The 15,421-nt window shown below is 48.5% G+C and overlaps 1 pseudogene; it reads left to right on the forward strand.

Moving 5' to 3' along the window:
• Positions 1-2,250: 2,250 nt before the first annotated feature.
• On the forward strand, positions 2,251-2,456 carry LOC142255488 (U2 spliceosomal RNA; annotated as a pseudogene).
• The last annotated feature ends 12,965 nt before the right edge of the window (positions 2,457-15,421 follow it).

A 15,421-nucleotide genomic window follows, 5' to 3' on the forward strand; every position in this document is an offset into this window, starting at 1 on the left:
ACAGGAAGAGGAGTGTTTGCTGAAACTGAAATCGAAAAAGGGAGTTTTGTTGCAGAATATCGAGGCGAGCTCACGTATGCACTTACGATGGTAGACAACTACTCGAGATTTATGGTTGTGGTACAAGTCAAAGATCTAATGGCCCATACTGCAGCGAAGGTCTTCCAAGCACACTTATGCAGACCTCATGGCTACTCAGAGAGAGTCCTCACAGATCAAGGCACAGCCTTTGAAGCGGAAATCTTCAAGGACTTCTGCAGCTTTTACCGATGCAGGAAGATGCGCACTACACCCTACCATGCTCAAACCAATGGTTATCAACCTGCTCAGGACTTTACCCCATATTCCAGATGTGGCCTTACAAGTGATTTATAGAGGGGTAACAATACGTTGGGATCACCGGATCTAATCTCCCTTTTTATACACCCTAAAATCTTGTTTGCTTTAGAATAAACAATAACATCATAAAGGTATAGCAGTACCGTTTCAAAGTTTCGGTGTCCCAAGCAGCATTCCATCAGCCTCTGGAAGGTTCCTGGCAAATTGCACAGCTCAAAGGGCATGCTTTTAAACTCGCAGAGACCCATCGGGGTGGCAAAGGCGGTCTTCTCCCGGTCTGCCTCAGCAACGGACACTTGCCAATAGCGACTAGTGAGATCAAGGGTAGAAAAATAATTTGCAGTTCTCAATGCAGCTAGCTATTCCTCAATACAGGGGAGTGGTGCTGTCCTTCTTCTTTAACAGGACCAACGGAGCTGCCCAGAGGCTACAACTGTCACGGATAACCCCAGCCTCCTTCATGTTGCTCAACATGTCCTTGGTACACTGGTAATGTGCAGGTAGTTTTGGCTTATATCTCTCTTTGATGGGTGGGTGTGCACTTGTGGGGATGTAGTGTTTGACCCCTTTTATTCTTCAAAAGTCTAGCGGATGTTTGCTGAAGACTTGCTCGTATTCTTGCACTAGCCTGTAGACCCCCTTCTTGTGATGTGAAGGTGTGGAGTCAGTGCCTACGTGTAATTCCTTACACCACTCCTCTGGCTGACTTGGTGAGCTGTCACTGAATGGGTGGGCTGAAGCAATGGTGGATGCTGCTGTTTGGATAGCATGTGTATCTACTGAGAACAGCTTATCAATGGTGGCAAATTGGAGCAGCTTAATCTCTTGCTCTCCGCAGTTCAACACTCTCATGGGCACTCTTCCCTTCCATATTAATGAATAAAACTATGATGTAAATAGCATATAGATACCCCACAAATGCAGATAAAAGTAGGTTATGGGAAAAGGGGGAAGAGAGAAACAGGAAAATAGTGGAATAAAGTATACCTTCCAGGTGGGAGAGGAAATGGCAGCACAGCCAGTGGAGGTGAAGCAAGGGGAGCCTGCAACTAAAGAGTTGAGAGCGTTATCACATGGTGACTGAGCCTGATTGTAACGGGAGCATAGAGGTGCCGATCCTGTCTTACCTGCGTTGGTGTAGAAGTGGGTGTCCTGTGGTGGAGTCAGCTATGTGCAGTGGTGGCCGTGGGTTCTTTTATGTGCGACCGTAGTAATAGCTGCGCCCACTTCCTGTATGGGAGTGGAATGCAGTGAGGGTAATGGAACGCACGCCTGCGCATTTGTGTTTAACGTCGCGCATGTGCAGAACGGAGAAAAGGCTGCGCTCACTTCCTAATGAAAGGGAGTGAGACGCATCTGGGAAGGGAAGGGAAAAGATTAGGGTTTGGGGATGATGAAAGGGCTTTCTACGGGCAAGGATGGCAAAGGGTGGCAGTGACGGAAAGTCAGGCAGCCTGTCCTGTCCTGTCCTGTCCGTCCGTCTTTTTGTATCATGAATTGGAAAGACTGCAAGGGGGAGGGGAGGTGCTTGTGTCCAAAAGGAGGAGTTATTCAGATTCATTGCAGTGGGCGGCGGCTGCAAAAAGCACCATTCTTCTTGTTTTTGCTCTGCAAAACAGCCTTTTCAAGGGTTGGCTTGGGTGACAAAATGTCTTCTGTAGGCGTGGGTTTGTCTCCCTCTCCCTAAGATGTGTCCGGTATAGGCCAGGGTGCCACTCAAGGCCGTAACCAATTCGGGTTATAGCTTCTCGGCCTTTTGGCTAAGATCAAGTGTAGTTTCGGAGGACGCTACCTTGGTCGGTACTGGAAGGTGCCTGGGATTGCACGTCTGCCGGCCTTGAGGAAGTGTGTGCGCCTTCTGGTGACACATAGCCCTCTTGTGCCTGGACGGTTCCCAGGCAACGGGAGGCGATCACCTTTGTTATTTTGAAGTCCTACTGATAAACAGAAAAAAAAAAAATTAAATCTGTTCTTATCAGTTTAATATCTGATACGTCCCCTCTCTGGGGACCATATATTAAATGGATTTTTAGAACAAGGAGATGGAAAAAATCTTGCTCTGTCCACTCCACGCATTGACCTGGTATTGCAGTACCTCCAGGACTGGTGCACCCCTTCTTAACCCAGTTTCCAAAAGCAGAACTCAATTCACCTGATTCAAATGAGCCCCATTAGTGAATTGAAAGAAAGCAAAAACTTTATATGCACCTCAATTTGGCCAATTCACTTTTCACACTTTCACCCTTTTTTTTTATCTTTCACACCTTTTACTTGCTTTATTGATGCAAAAAGCTGTGCCAAATAGCAAACTCATCTCCACTCAACTTGACCAACTCTGCTATGTCCCGTGCAGTATCTTATTCTCAGTCTTATCTAGATCATTTGCAATTGAATAGAATAGATCCCTTTTGGCTGCTTATGACTGTGTAAAATATGTAGTTTTACTGGGCTGGGATGAGAGAATCCATTGAAGCATGGTGTAGGGATTGTGGTTCCTGTGTGCTAAGAACAGAGGCTGGCACCAGCCAGAAAGCCCCATTGCAGCCAATAATCACTTAATAACTTTTTCAACTTGTCATCATATGGGAGGCCTTCCATTCCTTGTAGTAGTCTAGTTGCCCACCTTTGAACTGACTCTAACTTCTGAATGTCCTTTTTAAAATGTGGAGCCCAAAACTGGTTCCCATATTCCAGATGTAGCCTTACAAGTGATTTATAGAGGTGTAACAATACGTTGGGATCACGGGATCTAATCTCCCTTTTTATACACCCTAAAATCTTGTCCCAAGCAGCATTCCATCAGCCTCTGGAAGGTTCCTGGCGCATTGCACAGCTCGAAGGGCATGCTTTTGAACTCGCAGAGACCCATAGGGGTGGCGAAGGCGGTCTTCTCCCGGTCTGCCTCAGCAACGGACACTTGCCAATAGTGACTAGTGAGATCAAGGGTAGAAAAATAATTTGCAGTTCTCAATGCAGCTAGCGATTCCTCAATACGGGGAGTGGTGCCGTCCTTCTTTTTTAACAGGATCAACAGAGCTGCCCAAAGGCTACAACTGTCACGGATAACCCCAGCCGCCTTCATGTTGCTCAACATGTCCTTGGTACACTGGCAATGTGAAGGTGGTATTGGCTTATAGCTCTCTTTGATGGGTGGGTGTGCACCTGTGGGGATGTGGTGTTGGACCCCTTTTATTCCCCCAAAATCTAGCGGGCTTCCCACCGGTAACCCGCTCCCCAGCTTGGATGGATGCTGAGGGAGCCCCTTTTGCCCGCAGGCTCTGGCCCTGGGAACTGTAGCCTTGGCGGTGACTGTGCTTCCCTCTACGGTGTGAGCTGTTGCCTTCAATCGGGTCTTGACTGCTGGGAAACCCTGGAGGTTCCTGTCGCTAACGGATTTGACCGGTTTTACGGCGACTCCTAGCCTGGTCGGGGTCCGTAGGCCCTGCCGGATGGTGCTGGCTTCTCTTCACTCCCCGATCTGGTACCGGCGGGCCACCGCCCATCCCCGGTCCGTACGGTTCACTCCAATCAGCCTCTCCTGCAGAAGGTCACCACCGTCTGCCAACCTTGCTGAGTGCCCGGGCCACACACCCGGACACGGTCAGTCTCCTCTCCTCTTCACTTCTCTAACTCCAAAACTGATCTCTAATCTGACTCCTTTTCCCGCCTCCAGGACTGTGAACTCCTCGGTGGGTGGGATCAACCGCCTGGCCCACCCCCTGGTGTGGACATCAGCCCCTGGAGGAAGGCAACTAGGATTTGTGTTTAGCTTCGGTGTGCCTAGCCGGAGTGTAGAGTGTGTTGGTGTAGTACCTGTGACGACCTGGCTTGTCCAGGGTGCCACATTCCCCTATAGCAAAATGCAGACCGTCCGCGGGCTGCCCGTCCATCACCGGTTTTATTTTCACAACTGAAAAAGAATAAAACGGTAAAACATGTAAAAGCATCATAAACATTTTACAACGGTACAGCTTCCGCTCTTCTCCCACCCAAACAACCTGGCCCTGATGCTGCCCCTAAGAAGCGGGCAGCACCCCTTGACCCCAGTCCAGCACCAAGTTGCCCGAGCGGGTTCTGTCTCTTTCAGGGGGCCCACGTCCAAGGGGACCCCTGAACCCCCGGAGGATCGCCACCGGTTACGATAGTGGCGGGCCTAGGCCATCCCTTTCCTCCAGGCCCATCCTCCCAAATCAGCCTCTCCGGAGGCGGTAACGGTGTCAAGCCAACAAACATTTTTATTTACATTGCACTAAGTTTGTGGTTGTCCTGCAAGTTCTCGGGCTTGTCCGTAAGCAGTTCCTTACGCAATGGTTGCACAGTCCCTACGGGGACAACAGTTGCCGGCAACGGCCGGTTTAATCACGGTTCAATCAGGTAAACTTCTTTGGTTGATCATCTTTACTTATCATTTAAAACTTTCAAACTGGTACACTCAACACATAAAGCCCCCCCCCTTTTAAAGAGTAGTTTCCCTGTACCTAAGTGGGGGTCTACCTAGGTTGGGGCGAGTGGACCTTCGGGGTCCGGTGTCAGTGGTGACAGGCAGTGGGGCAGAGGGAACAGTCAGTTCCTCCTCCCTGCTATCATGTGGGGCAGGCGGAGGCGTAGGGGAGCTGGGTACAGGTACATCCCTGGGCACTGGCTCGCGGTTAACCGTTTCCATCATTTCTTCATCCACGGGTTGTGGGAACAGTATCACTGGAAGGATCACCGCACCGTTCTGTGTAGGCCAGTCTGCTGGAAAATCACCCATCATGGTGTGGATTACCTCTTTTTCCTTCTCCACTGGACTGGGAACTGGAGCCTCATCCGCTACTCTCAATGCTGGTGGGCACTTCTTCAGGTGGTCTCGGGAAACCGTGGCCAAAGTCCCCCCCTGGTCACGGCTGATCTGGTAGGCCTTCCCATTCTCCCATCCTGTGGGCTGGACTACATACGGGGTTTTTTCCCATTGATCATCCAGCTTGTGGGCCCTTCTTTTCCGCTTCAGCACTACATCCCCAGGTTGGAAGGAACCGGCAGGCGCCTTCTTGTTGAAGCACTGCTCCTGTTGTCCCCGACTCCGGCACAAGTTCTTTTCAACATACTCCTGGACCTGTCGGTACTGTGTCCTCCGCCGAGTGTCCCATTCAGCTGTCGACAGGAGTGCTTCTGAAGCTTCCAAGCCCATTTCCAGATCCACTGGTAGCCGGCCGGGACGAGCTCTCATCAGGTATGCTGGAGTGCATTTCGTAGAGCTGGAAGGGATGTTGTTGTACATATCGACCAGGTCAGGTAGCTTCTCCAGCCACAGGTTCCGTTCTTCCAGTGGTAACGTCTTGAGGAGGCCCAGGACCAAGTGGTTCATCTTTTCACAAATGCCATTGGTTTGGGCGTGGTAAGGCGTGGTCCGGATTTTCTTGCAGCCGTACAACTGGCAGAATTCCTGGAATACCTCTGCTTCAAAGGCCGGACCCTGGTCGGTAAGCACCCTCTCCAGGTACCAATGCGGTCAACAGAAATAAGCCTGGAAAGCCTTAGCAGCGGTGCGGCCGGTTAAGTCCTTAACTGGGACAACCACCAGGAACCTCGAGTAGTGGTCTACGATGGTCAGAGCGTAGGTGTACCCACTTCGGCTGGGGGTGAGCTTTACATGGTCAAGGGCAACCAGCTCCAGCGGTTGGTGTGTAATGATCGGGTGTAGGGGTGCCTTCTGGCTGGCCTCGTCCTTCCTTCTCAATGCGCAAGGGCCACATTCTCGGCACCAGTCCTCCACAGATTCCCGCATTCCACTCCAATAGAACCGCTCTCTTAACAACATCTCTAGCTTCTTCCACCCGAAGTGCACTGCACCATCATGGTATGCTTGCAGGACGGTGGGCACGTTAGCCTGGGGAATCACCAGCTGACGGATCTTCTCGTGAGTCTTTGGATTAATCAGCTCGCGATACAACTTCCCCTGGTGTAGGTATAGCCGGGTCCTTTCTTGCCACAGACGTTGGGCTTCGGCAGGGGCAGCAGGGTCTATACCAGCAGAACCCTGTTCCACTAGAGTCTTGACCAGGCGGACAGCAGGTGCCTGGTCCTGAGCTTCCTGCCAGTCCTGTCGGGGCAGCGGATCCAGGTTCACCCGTTGTTGGTAGACGTGCACCTTCTCAGTGAATGGCCGGTGAAATGCAGGCAACTCGATCTCTTCGAGGTCATCATCCTCTGGCCCCTCTTCCGACAGGTGGGGCATCCGGGAGAGTGCATTGGCATTGACGTTGGTACGGCCGGCCCGGTACTTGATGGTGAAATCGTAGTTGGCTAACCTGGTCACCCACCGCTGCTCCAACGCGCCCAGCTTGGCCGTATCTAGATGGGTCAGCAGGTTATTGTCTGTGTACGCGGTGAACTTGGCTGCTGCCAGGTAATGGCGGAACCGCTCGGTGATAGCCCACACCAGTGCCAAGAGCTCAAGCTTGAAGGAGATGTAGTTCTCAGGGTTCCTCTCAGTCGGTCGGAGTTTTCGGCTAGCATAAGCTATTACCTTTTCCCTTCTGTCTTGGACCTGGGATTTAGGAAAAAAACTGTGGAAGAAACAAGCGCAGAAATAGGGTCTTATCTGGTAGACAAGGGTATGCAAAAGTAAAGACAGGTACTCACCTGCTTCAGTTGTGACTGGCACAACTCCAATGTAAGCATATAAGCTGATGATGTAGCAGTGGTCAGCAGCAGCCCCGATGCAGAATTGGCAGAAAACAGATGGCTGGGAGAAAAACGGGTTAAATGCGGGTTAAACAAGACAGTACAAAAAAGTTGGTCATTCTTTTTTTGTACTGTCTTGTCCTGATGAAGAAAGTGGATATGCTTTCGAAACGCGTTGACTTGTGCCAATAAAGGAAAGGATTTATTTTATCCATCGGATTCGTGGTTTCTAGCGCAGCATTTAACCCGTTTTTCTCCCAGCCATCTGTTTTGGACCTGGGATAGAACAGCCCCCAAGCCCACATTGCTGGCGTCGGTGTAGAGGATGAATGGGCGGCTGTAGTCAGGGTACGCTAGGATTTCCTCTCCGGTCAGGGCTGTTCTCAGCTGGCGGAAGGATTCCTCATGCTTTTCTTCCCACACCAATGGGGCTACTAGGGATCTACCACCCTTGGTCTGTCCTACGAGGAGGTCTTGCATGGGGGCAGCCATCTTTGTGTACCCCTTAATGAAGCGACGGTAATATCCCACCAGGCCCAGAAACTGCCTCACTTCCCTCACTGTGGTCGGTCTCGGCCAGTCTTGGATGGCGGTGATCTTCTCGGGGTTGGGGGCGACACCTTCCGCACCAACCACATGTCCTAGGTACTGCACTCTGGGTTTCAGCAGATGACACTTTGAGGGCTTCAACTTCATCCCATACTTGGCAAGGGACGCGAACACCTCGGCTAGGTGCTCCAGGTGGGCTTCATACGTCTGTGAGTACACAATCACATCATCCAAGTACAGCAAAACGGTCCCATAGGCAGTCTTCTCTCGGTCTTCCGGTGCCACGGCCACCTGCCAGTACCCGCTGGTGAGGTCAAGGGTGGAGAAGTAGTTAGCGGTTCTCAGCGAGGCCAGGGACTCTTTGATGCGGGGCAGAGGGTAAGCATCCTTATGCGTTATCTGGTTAATCTTCCGGTAATCCACACACATCCGCATGGTGCCATCCTTCTTCTTAACCAGCACCAACGGAGCGGCCCAGGGACTACAGCTGTCCCTAATAACCCCTGCCTCCTTCATGTTCCTCAACATGTCTTTGGCGCATTGGTAGTGCGCAGGGGGAATAGGCCTGTATCTCTCTTTAATAGGGGAGTGTGTACCGGTAGGGATGTGGTGTTGAACCCCTTTAATCTGCCCAAAATCTAGAGGGTGCTTGCTAAAAACCCGCTCATACTCCTGTACCACCCGGTATACCCCTTCCTTGTGGTGTATGGGGGTATCATCAGTGCCGACATGTAGCTCTCGATACCACTCGCCTAACTCCCCCAGGGATGAGTGGGAACCGGCAGCAGGCGGTGTGACCGGGGGAACGGCTTCATGGATCGTGTGGGGATCTAGAGTGAGCAATTTGGCAAGGGTAGCGTACCGGGTGGTGCATGAATGCACACATATTGGTTTTATAATCTTATTGTATTACTTTATATTCTTATTTCACTTGTGCATATCTCCACCATAATCCTGGCTAAGAAATATAGCTTTTTTTGGGGTACACAGGTAGTAAGGTCTTCTTTCTATTTCTTTAGGGGTGATATAGCCTGGTGGAACTCTAGACCTCTAACATTATATATGCACCCTTTTTCTTTATGGTTCTTGGACACCTTATAACATTCTTCCATACATATATATCTTTCTCATAAATTATAAATAATTAGGCATTTTTATATATTTTATTTACATTTTCATAAATAACTTTTTACAAAGCATGGGGGACATTCTCACATACATATAATTTTCATGTACGCATTCTGAAAATTTACGCATAAACCGTACACACTCCTTTTTGTAACAATTTCTTTAACTAATTCGCTGAACTCTCATCCCGGATATTCATTCTTACACCGAATTTCCTGTTATAACACAACATTCATGATTTTTATTCAATTTATTTTTATTTTTTAGGTTTATTAGTAGTGATGAGCGAGTACTAAAAAGCTCGGGTGCTCGAAGCTCGGGCCGAGCCTCCCAAGATACTCGTGTACTCGGCCCGAGCACCGAGCCCAATGTTATCCTATGGGAGACCCGAGTATTTTTGTGAAATGACCACCGGCAGCATGTAGAAACCCTAAAAATGGCACAAAAGTCTCCGAAGAGTGCTCAAATGACATGGCAACAGCATGGGGAAGACCCCTTGAAGCATTTATCACTCAAAAGTCACAGCTGTGAATAATTTTGTCCGCGTTTTACGCCATTTTTACGGACTCACCAGAAAACCTTCCAAAATGACACCAAAATGATTTTTCATAGCGGAAATGTTAAGGGCACATACACAATAGTGAGATAGAGCTAATGTATGTTACTTTTTGAGATCAATACATGAAAGATTTTACGTAAAACATTGTGTGGCACTCCGATGTCCCTGAGAAGAGACGTACATAAAGGCCTCTGAGTCTAATGTGCCCATTTTGAGGAACTGAGTCTTTGTAGTATTTTCCTTTGCCAGGGCAGTCCAAAATTGTGAGGTTCACCAATGCCCCTGCATACAGACGTGCATGATGGCCTGTAAACCTGAAGTGCCCATTGTAAGGAAGTGGGTCTATTGTAGTATAGCCCTTAGGCAGGGCAGCCAAAAATTGGGAGGCTCCACGTTGTCCCTGGATAGAGACGTGCATGAGGGCCTCAAAACATTAAGTGTCCAGTGTCAGGAAGTGGGTGTATTATATTATAGCCCTTAGGCAGGGCAGCCAAAAATTGGGAGGCTCCACGTTGTCCCTGGATAGAGACGTGCATGAGGGCCTGTAAACCTGAAGTGCCCATTGGAAGGAAGTGGGTCTTTTGTAGTATAGCCCTTTGGCAGGGCAGCCAAAAATTGGGAGGCTCCACGTTGTCCCTGGATAGAGACGTGCATGAGGGCCTGTAAACCTGAAGTGCCCATTGGAAGGAAGTGGGTCTTTTGTAGTATAGCCCTTTGGCAGGGCAGCCAAAAATTGGGAGGCTCCACGTTGTCCCTGGATAGAGACATGCATGAGGGCCTCAAAACATTAAGTGTCCATTGTCAGGAAGTGGGTGTATTATAGTATAGCCCTTAGGCAGGGCAGCCAAAAATTGGGAGGCTCCACGTTGTCCCTGGATAGAGACGTGTATGAGGGCCTGTAAACCTGAAGTGCCCATTGGAAGGAAGTGGGTCTTTTGTAGTATAGCCCTTTGGCAGGGCAGCCAAAAATTGGGAGGCTCCACGTTGTCCCTGGATAGAGACGTGCATGAGGGCCTCAAAACATTAAGTGTCCATTGTCAGGAAGTGGGTGTATTATAGTATAGCCCTTTGGCAGGGCAGCCAAAAATTGGGAGGCTCCACGTTGTCCCTGGATAGAGACGTGCATGAGGGCCTCAAAACATTAAGTGTCCATTGTCAGGAAGTGGGTGTATTATAGTATAGCCCTTAGGCAGGGCAGCCAAAAATTGGGAGGCTCCACGTTGTCCCTGGATAGAGACGTGCATGAGGGCCTCAAAACATTAAGTGTCCATTGTCAGGAAGTGGGTCTTTTGTAGTATAGCCCTTTGGCAGGGCAGCCAAAAATTGGGAGGCTCCACGTTGTCCCTGGATAGAGACGTGCATGAGGGCCTCAAAACATTAAGTGTCCATTGTCAGGAAGTGGGTGTATTATAGTATAGCCCTTAGGCAGGGCAGCCAAAAATTGGGAGGCTCCACGTTGTCCCTGGATAGAGACGTGCATGAGGGCCTCAAAACATTAAGTGTCCATTGTCAGGAAGTGGGTCTTTTGTAGTATAGCCCTTTGGCAGGGCAGCCAAAAATTGGGAGGCTCCACGTTGTCCCTGGATAGAGACGTGCATGAGGGCCTCAAAACATTAAGTGTCCATTGTCAGGAAGTGGGTGTATTATAGTATAGCCCTTTGGCAGGGCAGCCAAAAATTGGGAGGCTCCACGTTGTCCCTGCATAGAGACGTGCATGAGGGCCTCAAAACATTGTTCCCATTGCAAAGGAGCGGGTCTCCTGTCGTTGTAATGTCCATTCTGCAAAGAATGGGCGAAAAAATTTACCACTGGGGGTATACCTGAAACAAAGGCCTAACTCTTGTAACGGTCATCATGGTGGCGCATGAGGAGAAGGAGGAGCAGTCCAGCGATTATCCAAAGTCCAGAAGTGTGTACCCATGGGTGACTGGAGGTACATGGCAAATTCCCGTTACAAACTTTAAATTCATAGTATCATAGTTTTTAAGGTTGAAGGGACACTCTAAGTCCATCTAGTTCAACCCGTAGCCTAACATGTTGATCCAGAGGAAGGCAAAAAAAACCCCCAATGTGGCAAACAAGTTCCAATGGGGAAAAAATTTCCTTCCTGACTCCACATCCGGCAATCAGACTAGTTCCCTGGATCAATACCCTGTCATAAAATCTAATATACATAACTGGTAATATTACATTTTTCAAGAAACGCATCCAGGCTCTGCTTAAATGTTAGTAGTGAATCACTCATTACAACATCATGCGGCAGAGAGTTCCATAGTCTCACTGCTCGTACAGTAAAGAATCCTCGTCTGTGATTATGATTAAACCTTCTTTCCTCAAGACGTAGCGGATGCCCCCGTGTTCCAGTCGCAGGCCTAGGTGTAAAAAGATCTTTGGAAAGGTCTCTGTACTGTCCCCTCATATATTTATACATTGTGATTAGATCCCCCCTAAGCCTTCGTTTTTCCAAACTAAATAACCCCAAGTTTAATAACCTGTCTTGGTATTGCAGCCCACCCATTCCTCTAATAATCTTGGTCGCTCTTCTCTGCACCCTCTCCAGTTCAGCTATGTCCTTCTTATATATCGGTGACCAGAATTGTACACAGTATTCTAAGTGCGGTCGCACTAGTGACTTGTACAGAGGTAGAAGTACATTTTTTTCATGAACACTTATACCTCTTTTAATACATCCCATTATTTTATTAGCCCTGGCAGCAGCTGCCTGACACTGTCCACTAAAGTGAAGTTTACCATCCACCCATACACCCAAGTCTTTTTCTGTGTCTGTTTTACCCAGTGTTCTACAATTAAGTACATAATCATAAATGTTATTTCCTCTACCCAAGTGCATGACCTTACATTTATCTACATTAAACTTCAATTGCCACTTCTCAGCCCAATCCTCCAATTTACATAAATCTCCCTGTAATATAAAATTATCCTCCTCTGTATTGATTACCCTGCAGAGTTTAGTATCATCTGCAAATATTGAAATTCTACTCCGCATGCCCCCAACAAGGTAATTTATAAATATGTTGAAAAGAAGCGGGCCCAATACTGACCCCTGTGGTACCCCACTATGAACTGAGACCCAGTCCGAGTACGTACCATTAATAACCACCCTTTGTTTCCTATCACTGAGCCAGTTTTTAACCCAGTTACACATATTTTCCCCTATCCCCATTATTCTCATTTTATGTACCAACCTTTTGTGTGGCACCGTATCAAAAGCTTTTGAAAAGTCCATATACACAACATCCACTGCATTTCCCTGGTCCAGACTTGAACTTACCTCTTCATAGAAACTGATCAAATTAGTTTGACAGGATCGATCCCTCATAAACCCATGTTGATACTCTGTCATAAGGTTATTTTTCTTGAGATACTCCAGTATAGCATCTCTCAAGAATCCCTCAAGGATTTTACCAACCGTAGAGGTTAAACTTACCGGCCTATAATTTCCCGGCTCAGTTTTTGTCCCCTTTTTGAATATTGGCACCACATTTGCTATGCGCCAGTCCTGCGGTACCGACCCTGTTATTATGGAATCTGAGAAGATTAAAAATAATGGTCTATCTATCACAGAACTCAATTCCTGTAGTACTCTGGGGTGTATGCCATCCGGGCCCGGAGATTTGTCAACCTTAGTGATTTCGAGGCGGCGGCGTACTTCCTGCTGGGTTAAGCAGGTAATATTCAAGGGTGAATTTATGGTATCACTGGTCATGTCATCTGCCATGGCATTTTCTTGTATAAAAACCGTAGAAAAAAAGTCATTCAGCAGGTTGGCTTTACCCTCATCCCCTTCCACCATTTCACCAAGACTATTTTTAAGGGGGCCAACACTATCGCTTTTCAGTTTTTTACTGTTTATGTAGTTAAAGAATATTTTAGGATTATTTTTACTTTCTCTCGCAATGAGTCTCTCTGTCTCAAACTTAGCTAACTTAATTTGCTTTTTACATATTTTATTTAATTTTCTATAATTATATAATGCCTCATCACTACCTACCCTCTTTAATTCTTTTAAGGCTTTCTGTTTTTCTTTTATTGCTTCCCTTACAGCTCTATTTAGCCATAGGGGTTTCCTCCTATTTCTAGCATGTTTGTTCCCATAGGGTATATTTTCTGCACAAGCCCTATTCAGGATGCTCATAAAAGTCTCCCATTTGCTTTGTGTACTTTTATTACTTAGTACATCATCCCAGTTTATTGCACTAAGAACATCTCTCAACCGTTTAAAATTTGCTTTCCTGAAGTTTAGTGTCCTTGTAGCCCCTCTACTAGACATCTTACTAAAGAATACATGAAAACTTATTATTTTGTGATCACTATTCCCCAAGTAACCCCCAACTTGTATATTTGATATTCCGCTCTCATTCCGCTCTCATTTGCTGGTGGTGTGGTGAAGTCTGGCCCAATCCAACCCTTGTTCATCTTGATCAGAGTCAGCCTGTCAGCATTTTCAGTTGACAGGCGGGTGCGTTTATCTGTAATGATTCCACCTGCGGCACTAAAAACACGCTCTGACAAAACGCTAGCGGCAGGGCAGGCCAGGACTTCCAAGGCGTAGAGAGCCAATTCATGCCACGTGTCCACCTTGGATACCCAATAATTGTAAGGCACAGAGGAATGTCGGAGTACAGTTGTTCGATCTGCAAGGTACTCCTTGAGCATCTGGGCAAACTTAGGATTTCTTGTGGCACTACCCCGCACCTCAGGGGCTGTGGTACGTGAGGGGCTGAGAAAACTGTCCCACATCTTAAAGACTGTTCCCCTACCTCTGGCGGATTGGACTTGTGCCTCTCTCGGCTGTACGCCTTGGTTGTCCACTGATTCCTGACCTATGCCGCTAGCGTTTTGTGAGGGGAATGCTTTGCCTACTTCCGTGACTATGGCCTTCCGGAACTGCTGCATTTTGGTTGACCTCTCCGCCTCGGGAATAAGAGACATAAAGTTCTCCTTGTAGCGTGGGTCTAACAGTGTTACCAACCAGTAATGATTGTCGGCCAAGATGTTCTTAACGCGAGGGTCATGAGACAGGCAGCTTACCATAAAGTCAGCCATGTGCGCCAGACTCTTAACAGCCAGGACTTCAGTAGCCTGACCAACACGTTGACTGAACATGCTGTCCTCCTCCTCCTCCTCCTCCTCCTCCTCATCTACCCTGTCCTCTGGCCAGCCACGCTGAACCGAGGATATGACTGGTGTGCATGTCATATCCTCAATTTGGCCGGAGATTTGCTCCATGTCTTCATCCTCCTCCTCGTCATAGTCCTCCACTGCACGTTGTGATGAGACGAGGCTGGGCTGTGTGTTATCACCCACACCCACTACTGTTTCTTGCTGCAACTCATCGCGCTCCGCCTGCAATGCATCATGTTTGGTTTTGAGCAGAGACCGTTTTAGAAGGCAGAGTAGCGGTATGGTGACGCTAATAATGGTGTCATCACCACTCACCATCTTGGTGGAGTCCTCAAAGTTTTGGAGGATGGTACATAGGTCGGACATCCATCTCCACTCCTCAGGTGTTATGTGTGGAGTTTGACCCATTTCCCGACGGCTTAGGTGATGCAGGTACTCAACAACTGCCCTCTTCTGCTCACATATCCTGACCAACATGTGCAGAGTTGAATTCCAACGCGTGGGGACATCACACACCAGTCTGTGAGCCGGAAGATGCAAACTGCGCTGAAAGCCGGCAAGGCCGGCTGAAGCAGTAGGTGACTTTCGAAAATGTGCAGACAGGCGGCGAACTTTTACCAGCAGATCAGACAGCTCTGGGTATGACTTTAGAAACCGCTGAACCACGAGGTTGAGCACATGGGCCACGCATGGAACATGTGTCAGCTGGCCTCGCCTCAAAGCCGCCACCAGGTTCCGGCCATTGTCACACACGACCTTTCCTGGCTTTAGGTTCAGAGGTGTGAGCCAGTGATCTGCCTGCTGTTTCAGAGCTGTCCACAGCTCTTCTGCATTGTGGGGTTTGTCACCTATGCAGATTAGCTTCAGCACAGCCTGTTGCCGCTTCGCCGAGGCAGTGCTGCAGTGCTTCCAGCTTGGGACTGGTGTGGAGGGTACAGTGGATGAGGATGCGCAGGAGGAGGAGGAGGCTGAAGAGCATGACATTCCGGAGCTGTAGAGTGTGGGTGAAACACTGACTGAGGTAGGGCCTGCAAA

The sequence above is a fragment of the Anomaloglossus baeobatrachus genome, chromosome 10, assembly GCF_048569485.1.
Source record: "Anomaloglossus baeobatrachus isolate aAnoBae1 chromosome 10, aAnoBae1.hap1, whole genome shotgun sequence".
NCBI classification, from domain to species: Eukaryota; Metazoa; Chordata; class Amphibia; order Anura; family Aromobatidae; genus Anomaloglossus; species Anomaloglossus baeobatrachus.